Below are 14726 nucleotides of genomic sequence, written 5' to 3'. Positions count from 1 at the left end.
AAATGGGTGCATGGTACTCCCATACCCTTGCCTCCTAAGAGGGATGACTGTGAGGCACACACTTAGCACTGGTTCTCAGAGTTTCCTCTAAGGTCCTTGAGTTCCAGTTGGCCACAGTTGGTAACTGACTTGATAATACACCTTTATTGGCTGCCTTGTTGCCTCTGTTTCACTGCCTCACTTTCTTCCCCCCTCCCTTTTTTTTTTTTTTTTTTTTTTTGAGACAGATTTCGCTCTGTTACCCGGGCTGGAGTGCAGCAGCTTGATCTCACTCACTGCAACCTCCACCTGCCGGGTTCAAGTGATTCTCATGCCTCAGCCTCCTGAATAGCTGGAATTACAGGCACGCACCACCATGCCTGGCTAATTTTCGCATTTTTAGTAGAGATGGGGTTTCGTCATGTTGCCCAGTCTGGTCTTGAACTCCTCAGCCCAAGTGGTCTGCCCGCCTCGGCCTCCCAAACTGCTGAGATTATAGGTGTGAGTCACGGCACCCGGCCCACTGCCACACTTTCTAACTGGTGTTTCCGTCACCCAGAGGGTAAACCACTGGTTCTTGAACCTTTGACTTAGGGTCTATTTGTATGGGAACTCTGACTAAATCTGAAGTTGTGGTTGAAGGACATTGTCTGTAATTCTTGCTACACAAAGTCTGCAAACCAGCATCATCAGATGTCTGTTTTCTCTGTGAATCTAATCACTTGTTCTCTAATTTCCACCAAATCTCTAAAAATTTCAGGGCTGTTGATGGCACCATGTCTTGTTTTCAAAGCTGTTATAAATTTATTTTAAAATTATGCATTTCATTATTTCACTTAAGCACATATGCTCAGTCATGTCGAACTAGATATTTTATCACTTTCTAAGTTTAGATTTGTAAGTTTCAACTGAATTTACTCTTAAATTATCTATTCTTGGCCAGGCACAGTGGCTCATGCCTGTAATCCCAGCACTTTGGGGACTGAGGCTGGTGGGTCACTTGAGGTCAGGAGTTCGAGAGCAGACTGGCCAATATGGTGAAACCCAGTCTCTACTAAAAATAAAAAAATTAGTTGGGCGTGGTGGCGCACAGCTATAATCCCAGCAGAGGCAGGAGAATTGCTTGAGCCTGGGAGGGGGAGGTTGCAGTTAGCTGAGATCACACCACTTCAGCCTGGGCAACGGAGTGATACTTCATCTCAAAAAAACAAAACAAAACAAAACAAAAAAAACACTATTCTATTTGTCTACCTCAGCAAAATATATTTTGGTAACCCTATCAGATTATTTTAATCACATTATGTTAAAAAGATATTTCCGTTAGGACAAACAGTGGAAGAAAAGTAACCATTCAAGTTCCCATTTTACTAACTAGAATAATTATTCCTATGAATAGACTTGATTTTAAATATTTCTTTGCAATTCAGTTAGTCATATATTTTTCCTAATCTTCCAGCATTTTACTTTTTAAATTATTAGTAGTTTTTCTTTTTTGCTCTTGTCATCTAATCAAAATAAATGCTTTAAGTTCCTTTTCCAGTTTCCCAAAGATGGAGGAGATAAGGGAAATTACCATCACGTTCTCTACACTATTATACATATAAAACTATAAATTTTCCTAAATCACAATGTCCCCGATTACTTAGCTTTGCTGAAGAGGAGACATCAATTTAACTTTTTGCTTTCCATAGCCAGAACTAATAAAAGCTGAAGTTTATATATAACAACTGTAAATTTTACAAGCTAACCATTACTCTGGAAACTTTTTTAGAGAACTTCATTTCACCAGATTATTTCTGCTTTCTGTGAAAAGACTTTTAGTTAGAGCACAAACTTTGGAGAAAGAAATCCACTCACTTAAACAGAAAACTCAAGTTTTGTAGAAAGACTTTAAGTGGTTCCAGACACACTGACATAAATATGCAAATCTCCCAAGGCACACTTATGTCCAGGGCTGCCCAGGATGAGTGACCATCAGGAGCAAAACCCGGCGCTTCTGGGGTCTTAGGCTGAGTTTCCTGGGAAGCTGTTCACAGTAGTCCCTCCCTCCATGCAGGGAATTGTGCTGGCATTCCACACGGCACCAGACACTTATTCTCTGAAGTATTTCCACCAGGCTCTTGTCATTCCAAGAGATGCTAAAAGGTACGAGACCTGTTCCAGTCCTTCTTCTGATCTAGGGTATGAATCTGTGTGTGCACTGGGAAAGAAGGAGAGATTATCTTTGCAGATGCACAGGAGAGGGAGGGGAAGTGTGGACACCTGTCACAAATCACCTTTTCCTCTTACTGTAAAGTAATAAAAACAAACAGCATCCTAACCTCTCTGCCGGGGAGTGGGGCTGCTGTTTACAGATAAACAGAGACCTGCCGCCTGTTAGGATCCTGCTAACAAAATTCAGGCAGAAGACCGAAAGCACAATTGTGTTTACAGATCAGCAGCGACATGCCAATGTCATGTTGGCGGCGGAAGGCAAAGGTCATGTTTACTGCAAGCAGAGGTGCCCGAGCTGCCACAGGGGCTGCTAGCGGGGGATTTTGAGGAGGAGGAGGGCTGTAGCAGCTGTGGATCTGCAGTCGCCTGACATGGGTAGCCTCAAACCTAAAACCACATGACACGGGATCACAAAAGCAAAGCCCCAATCCCATTGTGCATTATCGCACTGCAGCACCGTGGGGTCTGAAGTGGGCTCAGTGAGCTGGCTCTGATTTATTCCAATCCCCAGAAACTTTGCTTCTGGCTAGGGAAGAAGACTCCTCTCAGAAAAATAGGTTGGGCAGCAGAGGAACACAAATCCCATAAAAAGGGCATCCATCTTATATACATATAACTGTGGTTGCAGCAAGACACAAGCTCCCATCCATCCAGTGAGTCAGTCCATTTTGAAGGCAGAATGGCATTATAGTTACACATGCCCACTCTGAGGTCAAAAAGACTCGAGACCTGGCTCTACCACATGCTTTTATTTATTTATTTATTTATTTATTTATTTATTTATTTATTTATTTATTGAGACGGAGTCTCGCTGTGTCACCCAGGCTGGAGTGCAGTGGCGCGATCTCGGCTCACTGCAAGCTCCGCCTCCCGGGTTTACGCCATTCTCCTGCCTCAGCCTCCCGAGTAGCTGGGACTACAGGCGCCCGCCACCTCGCCCGTCTAGTTTTTTGTATTTTTTAGTGGAGACGGGGTTTCCCCAGGTTAGCCAGGATAGTCTTGATCTCCTGACCTCGTAATCCGCCCGTCTCGGCCTCCCAAAGTGCTGGGATTACAGGCTTGAGCCACTGCGCCCGGCCTATTTTTATTTTTATTTATTTATTTTTTTCAGACAGGGTCTCACTGTGTCACCCAGGCTGGAGTGCAATGGCGCCATCTTGGCTCACTGCAACCTCCGCCTCCCAGGTTCAAGCGATTCTCATACCTCAGGTTCCTGAGTAGCTGGGATTACAGGCATGGCCACCATGCTCAGCTAATTTTTGTATTTTTAGTAGAGATAGGGCTCCACCTTATTGGCCAGGCTGGTGTCAAACCCCTGACCTCAAGTGATCCGCCTGCCTCGGCCTCCCAAAGTGCTGGGATTACAGGCATGAGCCACCATGCCCAGCCTGCCACATGCTTCTGATGTGATCTCAAGCAATTACTGAAGCCCTTGAAACCCAAGTTTCATTATCTACAAAATAAGAATAAAGTTGCTCTTCTCTTAGGATTAATAAGAGGATTAATAGAAATAATAATTAGAGAGTGTTTTTCACAGCGCCTGGTGGTAAGCACTCAATAAATGGTAGCTAATGATATTACAGGGAAATCTAGGGAAAAGGACTTGTATCTAAGACAACTGGGTATAAATTGGTGACTCCTAGGAGTTACAGCAACTTGGGAAAAGAGTGCAGCTGGTCTTTGTTTTGGCGTCACAGCTGGAGGGCATTGAGGTAAAGAGGTGGGGTGACCCTCTCTTTCTGATGTGTCTGGGACTTTCTCAATTTTAACATTACATGACCTGGGAAATCCCTCAGTGCTGGGCAAACCAGATGGTTGCTCACCCTAGAGGCCTAACCGGACTTGGTTAGAGGGTGATCACAAGTAAAGTGCACTCTGGAGTATTTACTCCTAAGCTGGCCCACTGTGTCTCAAACCCCAGATTTTTTTTGGTGAGCTTGGCGGGGGCGGGAGCGGGGTGTTGGAAATGAGCTGTTTATTTGGGCATAGCTCTGCTGAGTGGAAAGTGGGCGCTGGCCCCACGAATGCTTGCTGGCTGGAGGCTTTCACAGCACCCCCCCTCCTCAAAGCTCAGCTCTGCAAGCACAGACTTCTAGTGGAAGGGGCCCCACAGGGGATATGGTCCTTGGCTTCATCCTCTTTAATGGCTTTAATTGAAGCTGGAGTTCTCTGGCAGGGCAACTTCCACCCAGCATGCTGAGCAAATCCCCTCCCCACTGGGCCCAGTCACCAAGCAGATTTGTGTGGGGTGGCAGGGACACCGCTTTCTCTAGCTCTTTTCCAGGGGGAATCTATGCAGAATGTTCAGGTGACATGGCCGGCCACCTCTGAACGTACACTGGCCTTCTGGGGCAGAGCCACTAGGATGAAGTTGGGTTTCCATTTACCGTGATCCACCTGAATAGTTAACCAGCCCACCCTGGAGCTCACATCTGTGGCTTCTCCTAGACCTTGTCCTGGCAGCAGGGAAAGACTAGAGTCAAATGTTCAAATGGTAAAAAAGGGCCAGGTGCGGCGGCTCACACCTGTAACCCTAACACTTTGGGAGGCTGAGGCAGGAGGATCGCTTCAGTCCAGGAGTCTCAGGTTACGTGAGACGTGATCACACCCCATGCACTCCAGCCTGGGTGACAGAGTGTGGCCCCGTCTCAAGATAGAAAAAAAAGGTAAAATATTTTAATGCATCCAGGCTAAGTGCTGCAGCTTGTGATTTCCAAGTACACGCAGCCAGTCCTGGCTTGTAAGAGCCACAGATTGCCATCCCTAGGATCCTTACTGTCCTTCTAACTTCCTCCACCAAGCTCCAGGCAAAGGTGAAGAGTGCTTGTTAATATCAATATTTGGGGGGCATTCAATATATATGTATTAACTGAAAGACATGTTTTAAAACCTGTAATACTTAATTTCAGCATATTGATTTATATGCATGTGTATTTCTGACTATATAATAATTACAAAGTATCATGAACAAAAGAATGAATGAATGAATGAAAATGGTGGTGGTGCATAGAATTCTCCACACCTCTGTTTCAAAGTAGGCTACCAGAGTTTTGGTTTTTGAAAGAATGAATGATGTTTTTAAAAATGTAACTTAGATCGTGCTACTGCTGAAGAGTCTCCAATGGCTTTCTGTTGCACTCAGGAGTCAAATCCAAGTTGTTCAGCATATTCTTATATGATCTGGCCTCCACCTGCCTCTCCATCGTTACTTTGCACCCTGAGATCTTTCCATGCTAGCCACGTGGCCTTTCTTCCTGTGTCACTGACATGCCAACGTTATCCCATGATATTTGTGATTCCCTCTGCTTGGAGCATTCTGCCCACAGTTCTTGGCCCAGATGGCTCCTTTTAGTTAGTCCAGCCTCATGAAGTTTTTACATTCCCAGAAAGGCCTTCCCTGACCGATGTATATAAACAGCATCCTCCTTCTAACCCATGCATACAGGTTTTATCTTATGTATTTGTTTACGTGTCTAAATCCTCCCCCTACGACACTCCAACTGAAATGCAAACTCCATGGCAACCGAAACCCCATCTGTATGATTCACCATTGTAAACCCAGTGTTCAGCATATGGAGCATACTTCATAAATGTCTGTAAGTGATGAATATGTATGTGGCAGATTGCATTTCCCAAAGATGGCTGCACCAATGTGTCCCATCCCATGTGTTCTGCATCCATGTTGCCCGCCCACTATCTCACCCCTTGAATCTGGTTGGGATTGTGACAGTTGGGAAGGTGGCACTATGTGACTTCCGTGCTGAGACTTAAAAGGTAACACAACTTTGGATGGATGTCTTGAGATGCTCACCCTTGGAACCCAGCCACCATTTTGGAAGGAAGCCAAGTACCACCTGGAGAAGACACATGTATGTGTTCTGGCCCCAGCCCCAGCTCAGGTCCCAGCTGGCAACCAGCATGGTAGTGATTGGGCCTTCAGATGATACCAGCCCAAAGCATTTGAGCTGTCCCAGCTGATGCCACGTAGATCAGACACAAGCTGTCCCTGCTGAGCCCTGCTCAAATTGCAGAGCTCATGAGCAAGATAAATATTATTGTATTAAGCTACTATATTTTGGAAGTAGTTTATTACACAGCAATAGATAACTGGAACAATATGTCAAGATGTGCTATTCCCTCAACAAATATTTTTCAAGAGCCTACTTTGTGCCAGGCCCCATGACAGGTTTTTGGGCTGTAGCGGGTAACCAGATGGACAAGGACACTGGAGATAGGCACAATAGTAGATGAGACAGCCAAAGAGCCTGCTTTCTAACGGTTTGGTAGGGAAGCCAAACTTAGAAGAAGTAGGTTAAAATAAAATGACTGGATTGTTCTGAGGAAAACTCGTTCATACATAAGCATGTGTTATAAGGAGGCAAATGCTGTCTCTGGGTATATGATTGTATTAGTTTCTATTTTGCTGCTATAACAAATTGCCATGAACTTAGTTAAAACAATGCAAGTTAATTATCTTAGAACTCTGGCCATCAGAAGTCCAAAATGGGTTGGCAGAGCTGCTTTCCTTTCTGGAGGCTCTAAAGGAGAATCTGTTGCCCTGACCTTTCCAGCATCTAGAGGATGCTTGCATTGCTTGGCTCGTTGCTCTTATCACCCCAACTTCTGCATCTCTGTCTCTGGCCTGGACATCTTTGGGGGGCCATTATTCTGCCTACCATGATGAGAAATGCATCCAGGATGAAAGGCTAAGTGGCTTTTCCTCTCTTACTAGGGAAAGCAGTGTTGCCCGTCTGCCCTAGAGTGAATGCTGCCACTTGGAGGGTAACCCAACATGGCACAATGCTGACCCTCCAGCGTGCTGGCAACAAGGCCGGACCAAGGAGGGAGAAGAAATGACTGCCTGGAATGATACCAGAGTGTCACTCCTCCTTGGACTGTCCAGGTCTCGAGGGAAGACTATGTCCCTTAAAAATAAGTAAAAATTTACATATCCATAAGTAAACATTTCCTAAGAAGCGAATCTGAAAGAATAAAAAGAAATGAATAAAAAATAATCCTTGCCTTAAAGCAGGGCCTTCCTTGTAAGGCAGATAGACATAATAACAGGAAATCAAAACCAATGAGATTGGTACAATAATCTACACAAGACGAAGTGTTTTGATGTCTGTATGATGCCATAAATAATAACATGTTAAAATAGCAAGCACTATACTGAGTGCCACATCCATGCCAGACGCTGAACGAGGTAAGCATCGGCCTTCTCTCACAGAATACGGTCTAGACCAAAAGGAGCAGCCTGGGCCAAGTGTGCAAAGATAGTGCAAGAGTTAGTCTACCAATAATCAAAGAAGTTCATATTAAAACAACAATGAAACACGATTTCATGCCCATCAGATTGGGCAAATATTAAAAAGCCTGACAGCATTAAGTACTGCTGAGGATATAAAGACATGGGAACTCACATGTGCTGCTAGTGAAAGTATATGTTTGAAAAGCAATCTACAAGGAACTTAAACAAATTCACGAGAAAAAAAAAACAACCCCATCAAAAAGTGGGCAAAGGATATGAACAGACACTTCTCAAAAGAAGTCATTTACACAGCCGACAGACACATGAAAAAATGCTCATCATCACCAGTCATTGGAGAAATGCAAATCAAAACCACAATGAGATATTTCATGCCAGTCAGAATGGTGATCATTAGAAAGTCTGGAAACAACAGATGCTGGAGAGGATATGGAGAGCTAGGAATGCTTTTACACTGTTGGTGGGAGTGTAAATTAGTTCAACCATTGTAGAAGACAATGTGGCGATTCCTCAAGGATGTAGAACCAGAAATACCATTTGCCCCAGCAATCCCATTACTGGCTATATACCCAAAGGATTATAAATCATTCTACTATAAAGACATATGCACACATATGTTTATTGCAGCACTATTTACAATAACAAAGACTTGGAACCAACCCAAATGCCCATCAATGATGGACTGGATAAAGAAAATGTGGTACATATATACCATGGAATACTGTGCAGCCATAAAAAAGAATGAGTTCATGTCCTTTGCAGGCACATGGGATGCATCTGGAAACCATCATTCTCAGAAAACTAACACGAGAACAGAAAACCAAACACCGCATGTTCTCATTCATAAGAGGAAGTTGAACAATGAGACCACATGGACACAGGGAGGGGAACATCACACACCGGGGCCTGTCAGGGGCAAGGGGGCAAGGGCAGGGAGAGCATTAGGACAAATACCTAATGCATGCGGGTCTTAAAACCTAGATGATGGGTTGACAGGTGCAGCAAACCACCAAGGCACATGTATACCTATGTAACAAACCTGCATGTTCAGCACATGTATCCCAGAACTTAAGGTAAAATAAAAATAATAATAATAAAAAAAAAAAGCAATTGGACAGTATCAACTACATAGACAGCAATTCCTCTTCCAGATGTGTAACCTGGGACAACAGTTCTCAGAGTTCTCTCCCCAATGCCCTGGCAGGGGTCCATGAAGCCACAGCTATTTTCATAATAACATTAAGATGCTATTTTGCTTTTTCATTCTCATTATATCATGAGTGTACAGCAGAGTTTTCTGGAAGTTAAATAATATGTGATATCACAGATTAAATGCTGAAGCAGATATGAGAATTCAATTTCTTGAGCTAGACATTAGAGATTTTTAAAAGTATAAGACACTTTCACTCTTCTCTCTAATCTTTTTGTTTTTGAAATTAACATATACTTGTTTATCTTGTATGTGTCATTTAAAAAAATTAAAGTAACATTATTTATAAAATTATTAAATAAATACCTAACATTTTCTCAGTTTTAGTTTCGAATAGGGTCAACACTGGCAGGTATAATATGCATAACCAAAAGCTCTTTGGGGTCCTCAATGATTTTTAAAAGTGTAAAGGGGTCCTGAAACCAAAAGGTTTGATAATCACTGTCCTGGTGATTCTCACTAGGACGTAAATGTCTCACATTTATGTGCAAAAAGATATGGATCAGGATGTCCATTTTAGCACTGTCTTAGGCAGTAAGAAATTGGAAACAAGCTGGATGGCCATCCCTAGGGGACTTGCATAAATACTTTAATATATTTATAAAATAGCACACCATATTGCAGTTATCGTGAATGAACTAGGTGTATGTGAATCAATGATAAAAATCTCAAAAGCAACATTGAAAGAATAAAAAGCGAGTATCAAAAGAATATATTTAGTGGCCAGGTGCGGTGGCTCATGCCTGTAATCCCAGCACTTTGGGAGGCTGAGACGGGTGGATCACGAGGTCAGGAGTTCGAGACCAGCCTGACCAACATGATGAAACCCTGTCTCTATTAAAAATACAAAAAATTAACCAGGCATGGTGGTGTGCATCTGTAGTTCCAGCTACTAAGGAGGCTGAGGCAGGAGAATTGCTTGAACCTAGGAGGCGGAGGTTGCACTGAGCCAAGATTGCACCACTGTACTCCAGCCTGGGTGACAGAGCGAGACTCTGTCTCAAAAGATATATATATTACATATCACATATATAATATATTATATATTACATATCACATATATAATATATTATATATTACATATATAATATATATTATATATCTATTTAGTATTATTCCACATATATAAAATGTAAAGACAATGCATTGTTTCTGGAAACATAAACATGCAGGTATACTTAAATTTTTAAATATTAATGGCTAAAATAAAATAATACCGAGAATACCAAATGCTGGAGCGTCTGTGGAGCAACCGGAACACTCATACACTGCTGGTGTGAACACCAACGGGTGTTACCACTCAAGAAAACAGTTTGGCAGTCTCTTACAAAGTTAAATATACCCTATCATATGATCTAGATATTCCATTGTTGGGTGTTTATCCAAGAAAAATGAAAGTAGTGGTGGTAATACACACAAAGACATGTACATGATTTTTTTCTCTATTTCTTTCACAGGCGTGGGATGTACTTGAATGTTTATAGTAGCTCTATTGTAATCATCAAACACTAGAAACCATCCAAATCTCCTTCACAGGTACATGGATAAACAAACTGTGGCATATCTGTACGGTGAAATATTACTTAGCAATAAATATCTACAACAACTTGAATGAATCTCAAAAGCATAATGCGAGTGAAGGAAGTCAGCCTCAAAATGTCACATACTATATGATTCCACTTATATTATACTTTTGGAGACAATATTCATAGTGATGAAGAACAAATTAGTGGTTGCCAGGGGATGGGTGGCAGGAGGGTATGAGTACACAGGGATAGCAGGAGAGAGTTTTTGAAAGTGATGGAACTATTCTGTACCCTGATTGTGGTGGTCATTATACAAATCTATGCATGTGTTAAAATGCATAGAACTATAAAAGTTTGAAAAGCAATTTTTACATTATTTTTTAAATTTAAATTTTATTTTTAAATGAACTTTTTATTTTAGAATAGTTTAAATTTACAGAAAAGTTGCAAAGATAGTACAGACAATGTGCATAAGCCCCACACTCATTCCCTATGAACACCCGACATTAGTATGGTACATTTGTCACAACTAATGAACCAATACTGCTAGGTTGTTATTATTAACTAAAATCCATCCCTTACTCAGATGTCCTTAGTTTTCACCTATGTCCTTTTGCTAGTTCAGGATCCCATCCAACATACCACATTATATTTTATCATCATGACTTCTAAGGCTCCTGTAGACTGTGACAGTTTCCCAGGCTTTTCTTGTTTTTGATGACCTTGACAGATTTGAAAAGTACTGATCAGCTGTTTTGTAGAATGTCTCTCAGTTGAGGTTTGCTGGGGTTTTTTTTTTGTTGTTGTTGTTTTGTCTTTGATTCAACTGGGATTTGGAGTTTTGGAGAAGAAGATCACAGAGAAAGTGCCATTCCCATCACATCATATCAGGGATTCATACTATCTAAATGACTTATTATTGTTGATGTTAACATTTATCAGCTGGCAAGGTACTGCTTGCCAGTTTCTCCACCACAAAGCTTATGCTTCCCACCCTCCTTGCCATATTGTGCTGCTGGAAGGAAACAATTACGTGCAGCCTACACCCAAGTAGTGTGCAGTTATGCTCCACCTCCTCGAGGAAGGAACATCTACATAAATTACTTGGAATTCTTCTGCATAGGAAACTTACCTATTCTCTCACACTTATTTACTTAATCATTTACTTATATTAGTATGAACCAATGGATGTTTATGCCGTGAATTATAATTCAATTCTGCATTGTTATTGTTATCATTATTTCGCTCTAATTGTTGGGAGCAACGCTTTATGTTGATTCATGGGTCCCTTTGACACAGCCCCATTGTTATATGTGAGTGTGTTTAGCACTTCTTCACTTTCTGGCTCTATAAGAAGTCCCAGGATCATCTTGTATATTTCCTGCCCCAGCCCTAGAATCAGCTCTTTCTCCAAACAGCCCTGGTTCTTTTTATTGGAGAATGGTATTAGACAGCAAGATCTGGGCATGGGTGTGCTAAATGATACTGCAGTGTCATCTTCAGGCCCTCTTAGCTGACAGAGCAAGAAAATATATGTCTGTATACTTACCAATGTACATATGCATATCCATAAATGTGTCCATTTGTATCAATATTAGGCTACCCACGAGTTCATAGTGATGCCTCCTACTCTAATTTATCATGTATCATTCTAACCTTCCCTGTAACTTGTCTGTAACCTCCAACCAGTGAGAAGCCTGGCTCCCAACATCTGCTATACATTTACTCAATTGATCAATATCTATATATGTGTTTACTGGCTTCAAAATTGTGAACCTATGCCCCTAAGGGAAACAATTTTACCTATTAAAGTACAGTAAAGTTCCTTTTAAAAGTTCCTTTTGCTTTAAGTCATATAGTCTCCATTCATTTTCAAGGTCACTTTGGTCAGCACTTGTATCAGTGAGGTTATTTCATGCATTTCATTCATTCACATATTTCATGCACAAATTCTTGTACCTCAGTCTTCATCCTACCTAGGTATCCTTCAACTTTCTAAATGATTTTTATTTAATTTGCATGCATTAGAGTTTACTCTTCATACTGTAAAGTTCTATATGTTTTGACAAATGAATAATGTCACTTATCCACGTGTACAATATCACTCTGAATAGTTTCATTTCCCCAAAAAATGCCCTGTGCATCACCTACTCAACCTTTCCCCTTTCCCAAATGCCAGGCAACCACTGATCTGTTTGCTGTCTCTATAGCTTTGCCTTTTCCAGAATGCCATATAAATGGAGACTTTTCAAACAGGTTTCCTTCACCTAACAATATGCATTTGACTTGCACATGTTTTTGCATGGTTTTATAGCTAATTCCTTTTAATGGCTGAATAGTACTCCATTGTTTGGTTGGATGACAGTTTGTTTATCCATTTTCCAATTGAAGAATATCTTGGTTGCTTTCACTTTCTGATGGTTATATTAATTTTAAAAAAGCTGATAACAACATTAATGTGTGGGCTTTTGTGTGCACATAAGTTTTCAAATCAGTTTGATAAATACCTGCAGCTCAAGTGCTGGATTTCATAAGACATCAATCTAAATTAATTTGTTTTTCTTTTCACGATCACTGGAGGAAAGGATCTAAATTATTTTTTTCATTTCATTTGTTTTTTTCTCCAAGAGTGCTTTGAAAGTGTATTTAGATGGCATATCTTCTGTAAATATTTTTATTTTCACTTTGAAGTAACAATATGATTAGATACAAAATTCTAAGTTTAAACATTTTTCTTGAAAATTTTTAAATATGTTCAATTGTCTTACGTTTCATTTTCCTACGTTAGACTACATCATACTTTAGAAATACCACAATTTTTAAAACGGCATTTTCATCATGTCAGTCTTTGAACATAAAAGTTCTTCAAGGTATGAAAGTTCTTCAGTACATAAGCAGAAGACCAGGCACAGTTGTTCACACCTGTAATCCCAGCATTGTGGGAGGCCGAAGCGGGAGGATCAATTGAATCCAGGAATTTGAGACCAGCCTGGGCAACCAAATGAGGCCCTGTCTCCAAAATAAAAATAAAAATACATAAGCAGAGCTTGGAAAGTGGATGGCCTACCACCTCTTTCTAACACTCAGTAGTGGATAACAGTCAACAGGTTCACCTGTTAGACCCAGCATCTTCACATCTTATATCTCACATAAGTGAAATTGAGCACCATTTGTCATTCTGTGACTGCTTATTTCACTTAGTCTAATACACAAGGTTCATCCACGTTTAGCATGTGATAGGGCCTCCTTTTTTAAGGCTGCATAATATTCCACTATATATGTACACCACATTTTATCCACTTATCTGTCAGTGGCCATTTGGATTGCTTCTACCACTTGGATATTCTGAGTACCCTGCAATGAACATGGGAATGCAAATACCTCTTTGAGATCCTGATTTTAATGTTTTTGGATAAATGCCCAGAAGTGAGATTGCTAGATCTTAAGGTAGTTCTATTTTTAATTTTTTGAAGAATCTCCACACTATTTTCTGTAGTGGCTGCACCATTCTACATTCCCAGCAACAGGGAAAAGGGGCTCCAATTTTCTCCACATCCTCACCAACATCTTTTTTTTAAAATTATTTTTTGTATAACAGACCTCCTAACAGGCGTGAGGTGATATCTCACTGTGGTTTTGATTTGCATTTCCCTGACAATTAACATTGTCTTTTCACTTTGTTTGTTATTTTCTTTGTTGTGTAGAAGGTTATTTATTTATTTATTTATTTTTGAGACACAGCCTCACTTTGTCGCCCAGGCTGAAGTGCAGTGGTGCACCCTCGGCTCCTCAGCTCACTGCAGCTTCGACTTCCTGAGCTCAAGCTACCCTCCCACTTCAGCCTCCTGAGTAGCTGGGATCACAGGCAGGGCACTACACCTGGCTAATTTTTTGTACTTTCTGTAGCGATGAGGTTTTGTCATGTTGACCAGGCTGGTCTCAAACTCCTGAGTGCAACAGATCCATGCACCTCGGCCTCCCAAAGTGCTGGGATTACAGGTGTGAGCCCCTGCACCAATCCCAGAAGCTTCTTAGTTTAATATAGTCCCACTTGTCCATTTTTGCTTTTGTTGACTGTGTTTTGGTGTCATACCCCCAGCCCCAAAACATTACCAAGACCAGTGTCATGAAACTTTATAATTTTGCTCTCCTCTAGGAGTTTTACGGTTTCAGGCTACTTAAAAAATTTAAAAACACTATTCCATTGTCTTTTTGCTTGTAGTGTTGCTATTCAGAAATCAGATGTCAATTTGATTCCTGGTCACTTTCTTTTTTTTTTTTTAATCGCCTTTTTCTTAAAAACTTTTAGCACTTTGTCTTGACGGTCATATATTTTATTAAAATGTACATAGGGTTTTTTGTAGTTGTTTCTGGTTGAACACAGGAATGATACATAGACATTACACCTGCTCTCAGTTCTTCACATGTTTGTTTGAAAACAGCCAATCTCATCACAGCCATTCTTTTTTTTTTTTTTCCTGCCCTAAGCCATTCTTGCACAGCACATGTACTGAACGAAGCATACTGT

This window comes from Papio anubis, chromosome 14 (assembly GCF_008728515.1).
Source record: "Papio anubis isolate 15944 chromosome 14, Panubis1.0, whole genome shotgun sequence".
NCBI lineage: Eukaryota > Metazoa > Chordata > Mammalia > Primates > Cercopithecidae > Papio > Papio anubis.
Note: the sequence above shows the minus strand (reverse complement) of the source record.